Consider the following 13,945-nt stretch of genomic DNA (forward strand, 5'->3'; position numbering starts at 1 on the left):
CGGGGCCGGCCCCCCTTGCTCTATTTTGATTGCTCATCCTCTCATTTCCTCTTCCTAAATGAAGCTGGTTGGGACTGTCTTCTTCAAAACCAACCCTATTGAGGTCATTGGGGCGGCCATGAGTTAGCTTTCTAGTCATGCAGTTAAGTCTTCAACCGAGTCCTGGCATTCATTCTTTCATTTGTGTATTCATTTAGTTAGTCACGCAACAAAAAGTTGTTTAATAATTATTAGCTAGATTAGTCAAATTTTAAGTACATGAGGCGACTAAGTTCCTACTCTTTTTCTAATAGAAAGCTGATTTATTGTTCGTGGAAGTAATGGATGGTAGGGATAAAATTATGACCAAAATACTCATCCAATGGGCTGTCTTATAACCTCCAGGTGATTCAGTAGAACTAGTTCTGTCTCTCTGATATGTTTTCACGAAATAAGTAGACATACTGGAGTTCTTTTCTTAAAGGTCTAGAATAACCGGATATTCTAATTGGAGATGCTTTCTGGAGAATGTGTCCCTGACACTTGGCACAATGTCTCACAACGTAGGGGACCAATAAGTGTTTGTTGAAAAACAGAATAATGGATGAAGACTCAAGGTAGAAAATTGATGAGAAGTTACTTTGGGATAAGGGGGGACGGGAGAGAAATCTGTCTGGGGAGGGATGCACAGGAGGCTTCAGCATATATGGGTGATATCATTCTTTCAACCTTTTGAATGTCTGAAATATTTTCAAAATTTCTTACTATTCTCTCACCTGATTGATCTGCATCTTTGCTGCTGAGTTCAGCCTTAGTGCTATAGAGGGAGCATATTTAGGCTGTAGTGTTGGTAAAAATAAGTTTGCTTCAGTTCTTATCAGTGTAAGGAACATACAGGAACAGAACATACGTTACTTTTCAACGCACAGGACGGAAGTCAGGGTGGAAGTTAAGGTGTTCCCTGGAATGTTCCAATCCTGAGCTTATTTTCATAGAAAGTCCTATAGATCATTCCACATTGACAGGATGCAGGGGCACAGAAATAAAGACCTCAGGAGCATAGGTTGCTTCCTCCCTCCCTCTCCCCCATCCCTTCTTACCTTCCTCCTTCTTTCCGTCTTTTGTTAAGAGAGAGGTAGGAGAGGGTTGTCTAAGGATGGACTATTGCTGCAGACCTGTAGACCCTTTAATTTCTCTACCTCACCTGAGGAGCTGAAGCTTGTGTTACTGTCTCTGGGAACGAACTTCTAGAGAAAGGAACCACTGCTTTTATATGCGGATGTCACCAGACTGGGGAGAGCCTGTGTCCTCCAGCACAATTTAAAGTGTTTGGGGTCTGTCGCCTCTCTGGAGGTCAAAGGTGAGACAGACTTTTTGTTGGTGTTGTTTTCCTCCCCCCTCTTTTTTTTTTTTTTTTACTCCCTTTCCTTGTTATCTCAACTTCCAAACATCAGCTTTGATGTCTATTGTTGGGACTTCAAGAGGACTCTTAGCACATCGGCAGGTGTTGGTTTTAGTGAGCAGGCGAGAGTCCCACATTCTTCTAGGGCGAGGAGTGGGTCCCACACATTCCTTCCCGTGTGCTCCCCCTAGAGCGCCCCAGGCTGCACTCATTCCAGTGCGAGCAGGAGACCTCATGCGGCCACTGCCCGGCAGGCCCTCTCCCGATGGGGTGGTGGGTGTGCACCAGAACTTTCTCCCCTTCTTGTTAAAGCTGTCTGGAGGGATCTGTCTTCTTTCAGAGCGGCTGAGGCGAGGTTGTCTAACAGCCACGTATTAAGGTTTCATTAATCAAAGACACTTCCACTGCCCCTTTACAGAAACACAACTGCTTTGGCTGTCCTTTGCTGACAGCCCGCTAATTTGTCTTTCCTGGAGGAAGGGAGGGGAGAAGGACCGAGAGGCAGGTGGGTGTCAGCCTGCCCTGCGGAAGGGATCACCACTCCGGCCCCTAGTGTGCTTACGTGCGTTCACGGTGTTGGCTTTCACATTTCTGTTCAGAGCGGTGGGCTGCAGGCCGCATCCCCTCCCCACTCTGTCCACTCAGCAGAAGATCAGAACTATAGGAAATAGACACTGGAGATGAGTTTCCATGGTCTTCTTTTTTTATTTGCCAAGAAAATTTCACTTCCAACTGCCAGCCCCAATATTTGCTAAAATTGGGGGCAGAAAGTGCTAGAAGAAAGAAGTAAGAGTATGGATGTGTGTGTTTAATGGACGTTCTAGGTGAAGTGAGGGGTGATGGGGACGTTAACACCTGGGAGCCACTGACCTGAAATGGTACAGTCTTCCTTTTCAGCTTTGCTGAACTTCTCATTCTAAGGTTGGAATCTGACCTTCTGTAACCCTCAGCTCAGAAGATGGATTTTTGGGCATTTGGTGATTGAGCATTGTGTGTGTGTGTGTTTTAAAGCTAGGTCTCTACTGGGGAGTAGCTTTGAACTCACTTTATACAATTCATCAAATATTTAGTGAATACCTATTAGATGTGTTTGGCTCTGTTGGAGAAGTAATGGTGAGGCATAATCCTTTTCCTAGTTTTAATTTGGGTTAGAACTAGTACACAAATGGCTGTAATCAAAGATAGAATAAAACATGTTCCTTAAGACAATTAGAAAATCCATTGGAAGCCCCAAGAGGGGCATGGTCATGTCTGACTTATTCATACAACAAGTGTTTATTGAGTCCTACGATATACCAGACAGTGGGGACATAGAAATCCAAAGACATGGTCCTTGTCCCCAAGAATCTTATAAGCTAGTAGGGGGAGGCAAATACATAAGCACAACAGTACATTATAGTGTAATAAAGTAGTAATAAAATGAAGAACAAGAGATAGAGGGAATGGAGGCGAAGCAGTGACTGGCTGTGCTTTAGGAGGGGATGCAGGTAAGACTTTGCTGAGAAGGTGACATCTGAGCAGGGTTTTGAAAGACAGAGGACAATCACTGATTAGGCGAGAGGGAAAGGCATTCCAAGTAGAAGAAACAGCATGTGCAAAGGCCCAGGGGAGGGAAGGAGCAGAGGACTGCAGGCCATTTGGTTTCACTGGAGCTTGAGATGTGTGAAGAGGTAGGTAGAAGTGCTGGTCGGAGGAGATGTGGAGCCTATTATGAAGGTCTTGCTTGCTCAGCAAAGAGACCTAAACTTTATTCTGTAAGTTTGGGTCAAGGTGTTGAAATTTTTTAGTTAGGGGAGTGAAATAGCAGGAAATACATTTTAGAAAGAGCACTCGAGTGTGGCCTTGAAGATGGATATATGGGAGTTAGCTTAGGAACCTGTTGAGTCATCTGGATGAGAGCTAATGCAGGCTGAATGGTGGCAGCAGCAAAGGAAGTGGAGAGGGAAGGTAGATTGCAGGGGTAAAATGGATAGGTCTTGTTTGGGCAGGAGGATTATGAGGAGGGAGTTGAGAGAGACTCCTGAGTTATGGCTTGGATAACTGGTGTGTGGTGGGAATATGAAAGAAGTTCTAGGTGGAAAAATAATTAAGTTTATGTTTTTGACATGCTGTTTGAGGAGATCTTGGAAAAACTGTGTAGAGGTAGTCTGTGTATTTGTAATGGGTCTTGAAGGAAAGATATTTTGACAAGACGTTGTCTGTATACTAATTCAGCTCATTGACTTTTGATGATATTTTAGAGTGTATAAGGATCAGAACTATCTTAATTCCAGGGCAGGAAACAGTTTTTCTGGAGTCCCCTGAATAATGAGAAGTATTTTCATCATAGACCTTTATTCGTGTATGCGCTGACATCTGGAGAGCTGAGATAGATATTTTCCTTAGGTCTGGATGCCCGAGCCATGAGCTCTTCCCTCGCTCCTAATTAATCCTTTGTAGTTAGTGACTGATGAAATCATGACTCTATGAACTTTTAATCCTTGGCTGTATAGACACAACTGACTTTATCACAGGACCCCAGGTGTGTGTCTGAAATTAGTGTGTTGAATCTATTGCATATTTGATTACTTTATAAAATCCACAGGATCTGGAGAAAAGAGGCTAGAGTTTTGGGGAGGATTTTTTTTTTGATAGTCTTGACCAGTTTTCAGATGTAGATCGTGGCATCTTAGAACTTGGAGAGCACACAGTATCTTACCTGAGGAAACTGAGGCCCGAGAGTCAAAGTGACAGGAAGCTTGGCCTCCTGCTTCATACTCCATTTCTTCTCTCTCCCGCCTAGGAGAGCAGATAGAAGAGAATTAGCTAGAGTGAGGGGTTAGGAAGAGAATAATGCCACTAATGAAAGGAGGATGGGACGTATGTTTATGATGAGACAGAGAGTTCCAGCTTTTATAGTTTTACTTATCTCAAAGTAACCAACTCTGGATTGGAGCAGCAAAGAATAGGGGACGCACAAATCGCTCAGACAGCATCATTTCAGGGTGACTTTTGTGATGAAGAATTCAGGCGGTGTGTATGTGAGTGAGTGAGTATGTATGTGTATGTGTGTGTGTGAGAGTGTGTGAATGAGTGTGCATGTATGTGTGTACAGGTTCACTCTCCACCCCTGCCTTCCCCTTTGGTAACCCTGGACTTGCCTGTTGGACTTGCCTGTAGGAAATACCCTGGACTTGCCTGTAGGATTTCCTAGGACGGATTCCTGCGTGGGACCCGCTAATCCAGCATCCACTACTGTTCCAAATGACACTCAAGTCCCTCTCCCCGTGAAGCTAGAAAGAGATAACTTTGACGGGTGCTGTGTTTGTGTGAGGGGTGTGAGACCACAGAAGGTTTTGAGTTGGACAGCGTGGTGGAGGACTTCTGTCTGGTCTTACCTGGAGAGACAGAAAACTTCTGTGTGGATCTTTGCAGTGATGAGGGTGTGAGTCCTAACAACCTCCAGAGCAGCAGCTCTGCTCTGGTGAGCACCTCTGTGATGTCGGTCCTTGTGTTAGGTGCTTTAAAAGCCAGGTTTTATTTAATCCTCTCGACAGGCTTGAGGTAAGTGTCATTAAATCAGAGTACAGATAATAAATTGAAGCTCAGAGTGGTTAAATGCCTTGCCCAGCGTCACACAGCTAGGAAGGGGTGGAGCTGGGATCTTGACTCTGACACGCCATCTTTCCCCGCTGCCATGGCAGGCTGCTAGTGAGGAAAGCTCTTGTCACTGGGGGTTGTTTACTCCGGACTGAGAAGCACCTCTCTTTAGAGAAGGGATTTCTTGGAAGAAAGACTGCAGAGTCTTCTCTAACGATTACAAGAAGGGCAGAGTCCTGTGGACGCAGTTAGAGGGTCTTGTCTGGAGAGAAAAGAGCTAGGCAGCCTCTTGGAACCTATCCAGGAGGGAAGTCTCTAAGAAGAGAGGTGGGGCACTACGTACAGCCACTGAGAGGTGGTTGCCTGAGGCCAGCAAGAGTCTTTCTCTGCTTTCCCAGGGAGCAGAGAGGCAGTTGGAGCCACCCCCAGACCCCTCAGGCCTCTGTTTCCCAGATTCTCTCAGGACTCCAGAGGCAGAGCCAGCAGTTCCTAAAGAACAGGGACAAGGTACAGGACAGCAGGCTGGGAGCAGGTGATGAAGATGCTCTCCCCTTCCACCGGCCTTCATTTTGGCTCCCTACAGGTTCATTCCTCATGAACTTCCTTCTCCTCTGCGGTTTCATACTGTCTCCATTTTTTCAGTCTATTCTCTATCTCCTTCTTTAACACTGAATTCTCTTTGTATGTATAAGTTGCTGTCCTCTGAAATGGAAGAAAGTTTCTCTTCTAATTTGTCCCATTTTCGTTGTCTTGGTGCCCACTCCATATTCACCCCTGGAAAGCGCTGAGTTTGAGTTCCTCCACATGCTGTCTCTGCACCTCTTTGGATGCTTTATTTATTCAACTCGATCACAAGCTCTGAAGGGTGGCAGTGTCACAGTAGGAACTAAGTCAAGGCCTTCCCTGGGACCCGAGGGCCTTTGTCAGAGTCTGTAGATGATGATGGTAGTGGTTGGTCTGGAGTTGGGGTAAAGTGCTGGGGGTTGAACAAGAAAGATAAAAAGGGAAGGGCCAGCGTGGACCCTGGGGTCCCTGTCTCCGCATCAGACTTCAGCTCTAGATCTTCTGCTCGTCCTTCAGGACTCTTCTTTCCCTCTCCTGGGAACCCATGTAACCTTATCCTCTCCAAGATGGCACCTCCTTTGACACGGTCTTGTCAGGGAGCCAATCTCCATAGTTTAAAGTTAGGAAAAAATACTGGAGGGCCAATCAGGAATGCCCAGTTGCAGTTCCTGTGTCCTGTGAAATCCTGCCTGACCCATGTTCAGAGTAACCTTAAGGTTGTACAGAATCTTAGGTACTCAGAATGTCTTTGAGATTCTGCTTTCCTGGTGAAGAAGCTCTTCTGTTGATGTGCTGGGAAATGTTTAAGAAGAAATTCTCCAGGATGAAAAATCACCTGATTGGTAGCGTTTGCTGATTTCCATGGTGTAAATACTCCCACCATGGCTGATTTCAAGCTGTCAACGTGAAGTCATTGAAGGCAGAGTTGGGAAGAGACGCAAGCAGTGGTGCGAGCTGGCTCTGGAACACCACGGCTTCCGAACGCGAGCATTGACATAACCCTAGTCAGGCTCCAGAATGGAAGTCTAATCCTGGGTTGGGCTGCCGGTAAGATGAGGAGATTATTTCCTCACCAAATCAAAACATGGAATCCATGGCTCTGTTCTTGGTCTTTGCTATTCCCACGTCTGGTTCTTGATTCTGGCTAGCACAACAGATATTTAGTAAAAATACTGTGTACGTTGCTGCCATTAGTTGAATACTTATGTGCATTATCTCATTTAATCATTACAATAATCCCATGAAAGAGGGAATATTATTTATCTCCCTTTTACAGATGAGGAAACTGAGTCACAGAATGGCTAAGTAACTGGCTCAAGGTTGCATAGCCCCTAAGTGCTAGAGCTAGAATTTGAAACCAGAACTGTCTAATCCTGGATCCCAAACCTCACTCACTATATTATACTGCCAGTTTTATAGCATTTCACGGACGTCTTCAAATTTTGACTCTACTCCCAAGGGAGGATCCTCCAGCACAACCTTAGCTTCTGTTGGCAGCTTTTCAATTATGACTGTCAAGATAGATTCTTGGAGACGTGAGGTGTCATGACCCCATCTTCGGTCAGTTTGGTTGCAAGGTGCTGGCTGTCCTCTAAGACACTGAGCCTCAAGCCCACCCCTTTCACCAAGGGCTGAGATGGCTGCATTCTTCATAGACACTAGATTCGCCTGTTCCAAAAATGGTGATTTCTATAGCAACCATTTATTCTAGCAGATGTGTGCCTGGTATGGTTGGCAGAGGCTGGGATCAGAAATGGAAACGGCCTTTTTTTCTCCACTTGCTGAATGCACACCCTGTAGGTGAGGCCCAGAAGGGGGAAAACATGGCATCCTTCGAATCTGTACAAAATCTATGGCGCAGCAAAGAGGTAGTTGTTGTTGAAGACTGATTTTTATCTGGAGCTTGAGTTGGGCTGTATTCAGTTTCTGGTTCTTTAAGGAGTGTTTTTTGGCAGATGTACCTGTGGGTTTCAATTCAGTAGATGTTTGTCACTGGTTTCTGTAGAATGTGGACATTTACCATGGGGGGGGCGGGTAGGGCGGTTATATAAACATGGAGAGGACCCCACATTGGCTCTTAAAGATCTCAAAGTCTATGTTCATGTATGTTAGTTATGTTATGTTAGGGCTCTTTTGGTTGTAGGTAAAAAAAACCAATTTGTGCCAGCTTAAGCTAATCAAGAGGATTTGTGGTCCTAATACAGGAGTGTTTCATGGAGCCCAAGAGCAGGGATACAACCGCACCTTTGAAAGGCAAGTGAACTGAACTGAGACCCAGCTGTCAGAAACGTGGGCGGTATTCTCTTTCTCATCCTCATTTCAGTCTGTGCATCATTTCATTTTCATCTCTCTGCAGACAGAAGTGAGTCCAAAAATGATGACCCCAGGACTCCCAGGTTTGCATGTGACAAGACCTGATTGAACTTTCCCTGTCTGAATCCCAAATTCTAGAGAGGGAATCTGTCCAATGCTGCTTGTGTAGGTGTCTCCCGTTGGCCACTCACTCACTGAAGGCTTGGTGGTGAGGGTCCTTGTCTTAGTCTGCTCAGGCTGCCATAGAAAAATACCACAGACTGGGTGGCTGCAACAGCAGAATTTATTTTCTCACAGTTCTGGAGGCTAGAAAGTCCAAGATCAAGGCACACCTTCTTGCTGTGTCCTCACGTGGCAAAGAGTGAGAGAGAGAGCAAGCAAGCATGTGTGAACACAAGAGAATGAGCGCTCTCTGGTGTCTCTTCTTTTTTTTTTTTGGTGAGGAAGATTGGCCCTAAGCTAACATCCATTGCCAGTCTTCCTCTTTTTGCTGAGGAAGATTAGGCCTGAGCTAACATCTGTGCCCATCTTCCTCTATCTTGTTTGTGGGACGCTGCCACAGCATGGCCTGATGAGCGGTGTGTAGGTCTGTGCCTGGGAACCGAACCTGCAAACCCCGGGCTGCCGAAGTGGAGCACGTGAACTTAACCACTACGCAACCAGGCCGGCCCCTCTGCTGTCTCTTCTTCTAAGGACACTAATCCTATTGGATCAGGGACCCACCCTTATGACCTAATTTAATCTTAATTACCTCCTTATGAGTCCTGTCTCTAAATACAGTCAAATTTGGGGTAGGGCTTCAACGTATGAATTTTTGGGGGGACACAGTTCAGTCCATAGCAGTTGTGTAGTGTAGCATGACTTCTGGGATCCACCCTTAGGCCTTGTGCATTGGAAGGGGGTTTATCAGGCCCCCCAGAAGGAGACCACTATAGATGGGAAAGCTGGACACAATGTCAAGACAATGCTGCATGCCAGATTAGAAACTGAACCTCACTGTCAGTGCACTGCATTTGGGGTGAATGGCTCTACTGTGTATATATATGCATGCATGTATGTGTGTGTGTGTGAATATATATGGATATACGTATATATATATATATGTGAGACTAGAGAAGACTTGTCGGAGAAGGAATGAAAGAATGTTTGAGGATGGCCTTGGGTCCCCTGTTGGCTGTTAACACCCTGTAATGAGCTGCTCTCCATTTTGGTTTACACAGAGTTTGAAATTAAGTATAAATTCCCATTTCTCATGCTCATGGGTTCTCTGTCCTTCTGAGGAACTGTCAAGAAAGAGCTGGATTTACAGTTTGTGGTCTCTTAGTTCTACATTCCAGAGGAATTAAGCCTCTCTTATTGACAATGGCCTTAAAATAGGGTTTTTAATAAAATAAAAAGAGGCAATATGGGGCCATGCACTCCTGTCACCTATGGCTAGATGAATATATGGGCACTAGGCCGGTGCAGGGAGCCTTTTGTGGTGTATGCTCCCGAGCCAGTGGGATAGAGGCTGCTACAGAGACCAGATGATGAATATATTTTTAAACTTGGAACCCATGAACCACTTATTATTTCTGAATTAGGAATCAAAACATATGAATAATCTCAACAGGGTTTCAGCAGATGTATTCTGCTTTTAAGGTCACTTTTCTTTGGGGAGATGGTTGGGTGTGATGGGGAGAAAGTCCAGCTTGATTCTCTCTGTGGCTCTTAGGACATCCATGTCATGTTTGCTCAATTTACCAGTCACCATGTTATGTGCGGCACATCGCCGCAGGGTCAGGGTAACTCATGGAAGCAAACAGCCTTCTTTATTTTTTAATACATCAGTGTCACCAGTGCTTACAGCAGAGGCTGTGAGAAGATGGGCTCTGGGTGGCCGTGTTCATGGCTGTGATGACTGAAAAGGCAAAAGCCTGCAACAGAGTTCTCAGGTTTACCCCAAATGCTTCTCCCACCCTCTCCTGTCTCTCAGCATCGCTCCCTTCGTCTCTTCCCCCAACCGTCTACCAAACAAGGTCCGGAACTGAGGTGTTCTGGAATTCCACCCTTGCTAAGCTCAGGGATTAGGGCCGGTCATTTGGAAACAGGACGGTGGGAGAGGAAAAAATACCCAAACATTAACCCCTTGGGCCCATAGCACTGAGAGGCCTCACCATTTTGACCACTGGCAAATCAGCATCTCTTGGCCACATCCCTGAAACCTGAGCTTCACGCACCAGAAGGAGACAGTTAAGCCAAGCCAGGCTGATGAAAATCTCCCTGTCCTTAATGACTCTGCTGGGCACACCTGTTCCAGCCTCTCAGTCGCTCTCAGTCAGTCAGACACAGGTATTGAATGACCACCAAATGCAGAGTGTGGCTGGAGGGGGCTGTGGAAGAGAAGCCGTCATGAGCAAGAGAGAGGCAGTCTCCTGTCCTCAGGGAGCTTGCACTGTGACTGGGGGGCATGTTCATCTACGTGCTCACCCAGCGCTAAGGGCACAGGCCAAGGGGAGGGGGCAGGGGGGCACTGACCGTTACTGACTCTCTTCTCTGTGCCAGGCACAGATCCTAGACCCTCTGCCTTCCCCATCTACCTGTTTTCCTTTAAACTTTTGGAGTTAAAAAAAAAAAAACAAAACAGCAGTAACATACTCATTTTAAGAAATGAAGCAATACAAAGATATACAGAGAGTTAATATCCCTCATCTCCCCTGCATTTCAACCCTCCTCTAAGGCAACTAGTATGTGTTTTATTTTTATGAAATAATTTCAGACTTAGGGAAAAGTTTCGAGAATAATACAGAGAACTCCCATATCGCCTTTACCAATTGGGTGTTTACCAGTTTTTAACATTTTGCTGGGTTTCTCTCCTGACCTAATGTAACCACAGGGCAGCCTTTGCAGTAGGAGGTAGGTGGTATTGTTCTTTCCCATTTTAGACGAGGAAGCAGTGGCCCAAAGTTGTTGAGCAATGCGCCCAAGGTCACATAACTATCAAATGGCACGGCCAGGGTTCCCACAAGATTCTGCCATGATGTCACTTGTATTTTGATTTTTGTCTTTCCTCCTAGGACTTCTAGTAGAACTCACAGAAACAGAGAGTAGAAAAGTGGTCGCCACGGGCTGGCAGGTGGGGAAAATAGGGAGAGGTTGGTAAAAGGGTACAGACTTTCAGCTGTAAGGTGAATAAAATCTGAGGATTTAACGTAAAACATGGTGACTGTAGTTGATAACACTGTATTATATAATTGAAATTTGCTAAGAGAGTAGAATTTAAATGTTCTCACAAAGAAAAGATCAATATATGAGGTGATGGATGTGTTAACTAGCTAGGAGGAATCATTTCACAATGTATATCAAATCATCACGATGTACACTTTATATCTTACAATTTTATTGGTCAATTATACCTCAATAAAGCTGAAAAAAATAAAATAGCAAAAAAAAAAAAAAAAGAACTAAGCCACCTGCATAGTTGGACACTGGGATCTTTGAAATACTGGGAGACCGTGAATACATAATTGATATTTAATAAATATTGGTTGATTAAAAAAAAGATTGCAGAAGGCTCATCCATTTCCTTCGTAAGGAGGCGATGTTGACAGGAAAGTAGACGATGTAAGTCCTCCTGCCATTGTCCTCCCCAGACCAGTGACCTCCCCCTCCCCATTTTGGTTTTCCCTGGGGTGCAGGTGGGCTGGCAGCGGGGTGGGGGTCCACAGTGCCGCTGGTTGCAGGAGTGGCACCTTGCTTCAGACCGTTTTTGCTTTGGACAGCTAGATGAGCTCTTTTAGGGTCACACCCAACCCCCACGAAGGAAATTCACTTCACAAATGCATCTGTTTTTCCACGAAGAGGCCACAGAGAGAACAGAAAGAGCAAAGCGGCCCTTCTCACGGAGAGACGAAACTACCACTGCCTTTCCGCCGGGTCTGGGTTTTGCGCACTCAAACCCTCGGGACTGACATGTCGTCCTTTGTAAAAGGAGAGGACTGAGTGTATTGGTGTCGAGTCCTCAGTTATACCCCCAGCCTCCCACCCCTGCCAAATGTGTGCGCCTGGATGGGAAGGTTGGAACAAGCTGCGCCCAAAGCTTCTGCCATTTTAAGGATGTTTCTGGCTCTGACCCTTTTGCCTCTGTGATCTCTCATTGGAATCCATCCCTTTTGCCCAGGCATGGATCATGCTTTTATCTCATGCCAGCTCTGCCCCAGCTGGTCTTCAGATGAGGTGATCTGCTGCTCTGTGTTGAAATATCTAGAAGGGAGCCACTAAATAGGAGCCTCATGATCTCCTTCTCCCTGTTTTTTTTATCTATGCAGAGTTTTCCTGGCAGCTGTGCCCTTTGTCCTCGTTCCTCCCTCTGGGGACATGTCAGATTGTTGGGGTGGTAGTGGACTGGGGTGTAACATAGGTCTGGGCCAGCCTACTTAACTGGTGCTGTGGGGATGGTCCCAGGAAATCTGACCACAAAGAGGCTGGGCTGACGTGGTCTAGGACAGAGAAGGTGGTGAGGCCCCTCATGTCCAATTTGAGGGAGCTGAGTATTATTGTTGAAGGTGGCGTTGACCTTATCTTCATCAAGCGCGGGGTTGGGGACCTGGGCTGTAGTGACAGCTGTGGGATGAGAGCTGGGGCAGCGGTCAGACATCACTGCCTCTTGAGGGAGGTTCTGAAAGCTTATTCCCTGGAGACTTTCACAAACTGGAGTGAGGCCCTGTGTATGTCCTTGGCTGAGGCCAGAGGCCCAGATCATATGACCGTGGTAGGAGGGCCACTTCTGGCCTGAGGACCCAGTGGGCTCCTGTACCTGTGAGGGGCCACCCTGCTCTCTCCACCTCCCAATCCACAGCAGAGTCTCTGCTCCACAAAATTATTTTGAGACCAGCTGTGGTGTTCCCTGATTGTTCCGGGTGCAATAGCCTCATCTCCCTGAGCAGACACAAGCATCCTGAAGGCCAGGGCCTGTCCTTTCTTCTTCCAGTTAAGCAGAAATAGAGAATGCTGGCTCCTGGACCCCACCCTGGGGCGCTGGGCTAGCGCCCTCTGGCTCCTGAACCAGGGTTGCACTACATTTTCTTACCTGCTCCCCTCCCTGCACTCCCTGCCAAGGAATTCAGCCCACTCCCTTGGGTCACACAGGCTGGTGACAGCAGTGTCTCCCCAGGGTCAGATCCTATCTCAGAATGAAGGCAAGTGTGTGTGTGTGTGTGTGTGTGTGTGTGATGTGTGTGTATTTTAAAAGCCCTTCATATGTGATATGCCCTCCTGAGGCAGCTCCTATCATGAGAATCCCGACCCTAGATGGTTCTTCTCTTCTACTGCAGCCCGTAGATCAAGGGGTTCCCATGGTGACCTGCTGACCTACCTGCATTCAAACCCCACGGGACGCGTATTAAAATCTCTCTGCTCACGGGGATGGGCTGGACTCAGAATCCCTGGAGTGGGAGCAGAAAGCTGTATTAAATACTGCAGGCTCCTCAGATCATTCTACTGTGCTCTGAAGTTAGAGAGCAACTGTAATGGTCTGAGCGCCCCCCCCCCCCCCCCCCCCGCTCTCCCACCTCCATTAAACACACACACAAACACACAGAGTTAAATGGCCGCTTCTGCTGAGAATGCTCTGCCTTCTGGGTGTCTGTAGATGGGTGGGAAGTCGTGCCTGAGTATGGAATCAGATGGGCTCTCAACTGGCCTCATGTCAGGGGTTAGAGGAAGGAAGGATCGGAAGGGGGGTCCCTGACTGGGCTTCTTGGGGGCCTGCTGGGGAGGCAGAAGGGCTTAGGGAGGGGCCTACTCCATTGCTATGGAAGCCTGAAGCTGCCACCCACGTGGCCAGCCCGTGGCCATGCAGATCTCTGACTCTTATCAGATGTCACATGTGCCCTCTGGGCAGTCCTGAAGCGGGGCTTTGGGGGGGGGTCATGTGATTAATTTTGTGCCCTAGGGAATGCAGCTCAGCACGTGTCTTAGGATGGAGCTGCAGAATCTTGGTGCTGTCTCCTCGAAAGGCTGCAGACTGGGCACTGAGAGTAGGGAAGTCATCCCTCCATCCCCAGCCTCCCAACTGCATCACCCAGCTATGTGAGGCAAGTTAATAAAGATCCAGTGGGAAGGGTAAGG

At 46.8% G+C, this 13,945-nt stretch overlaps 1 protein-coding gene across 1 annotated transcript in view; it reads left to right on the forward strand.

Moving 5' to 3' along the window:
- Positions 1 to 13,945, forward strand: part of ZBTB16 (zinc finger and BTB domain containing 16) — a 177,686-nt gene that overhangs the window by 50,159 nt on the left and 113,582 nt on the right. The window lies entirely within an intron of this gene.

Source organism: Ceratotherium simum, chromosome 7 (genome assembly GCF_057802395.1).
Source record: "Ceratotherium simum simum isolate JZ-2026a chromosome 7, ASM5780239v1, whole genome shotgun sequence".
Taxonomy (NCBI): domain Eukaryota; kingdom Metazoa; phylum Chordata; class Mammalia; order Perissodactyla; family Rhinocerotidae; genus Ceratotherium; species Ceratotherium simum.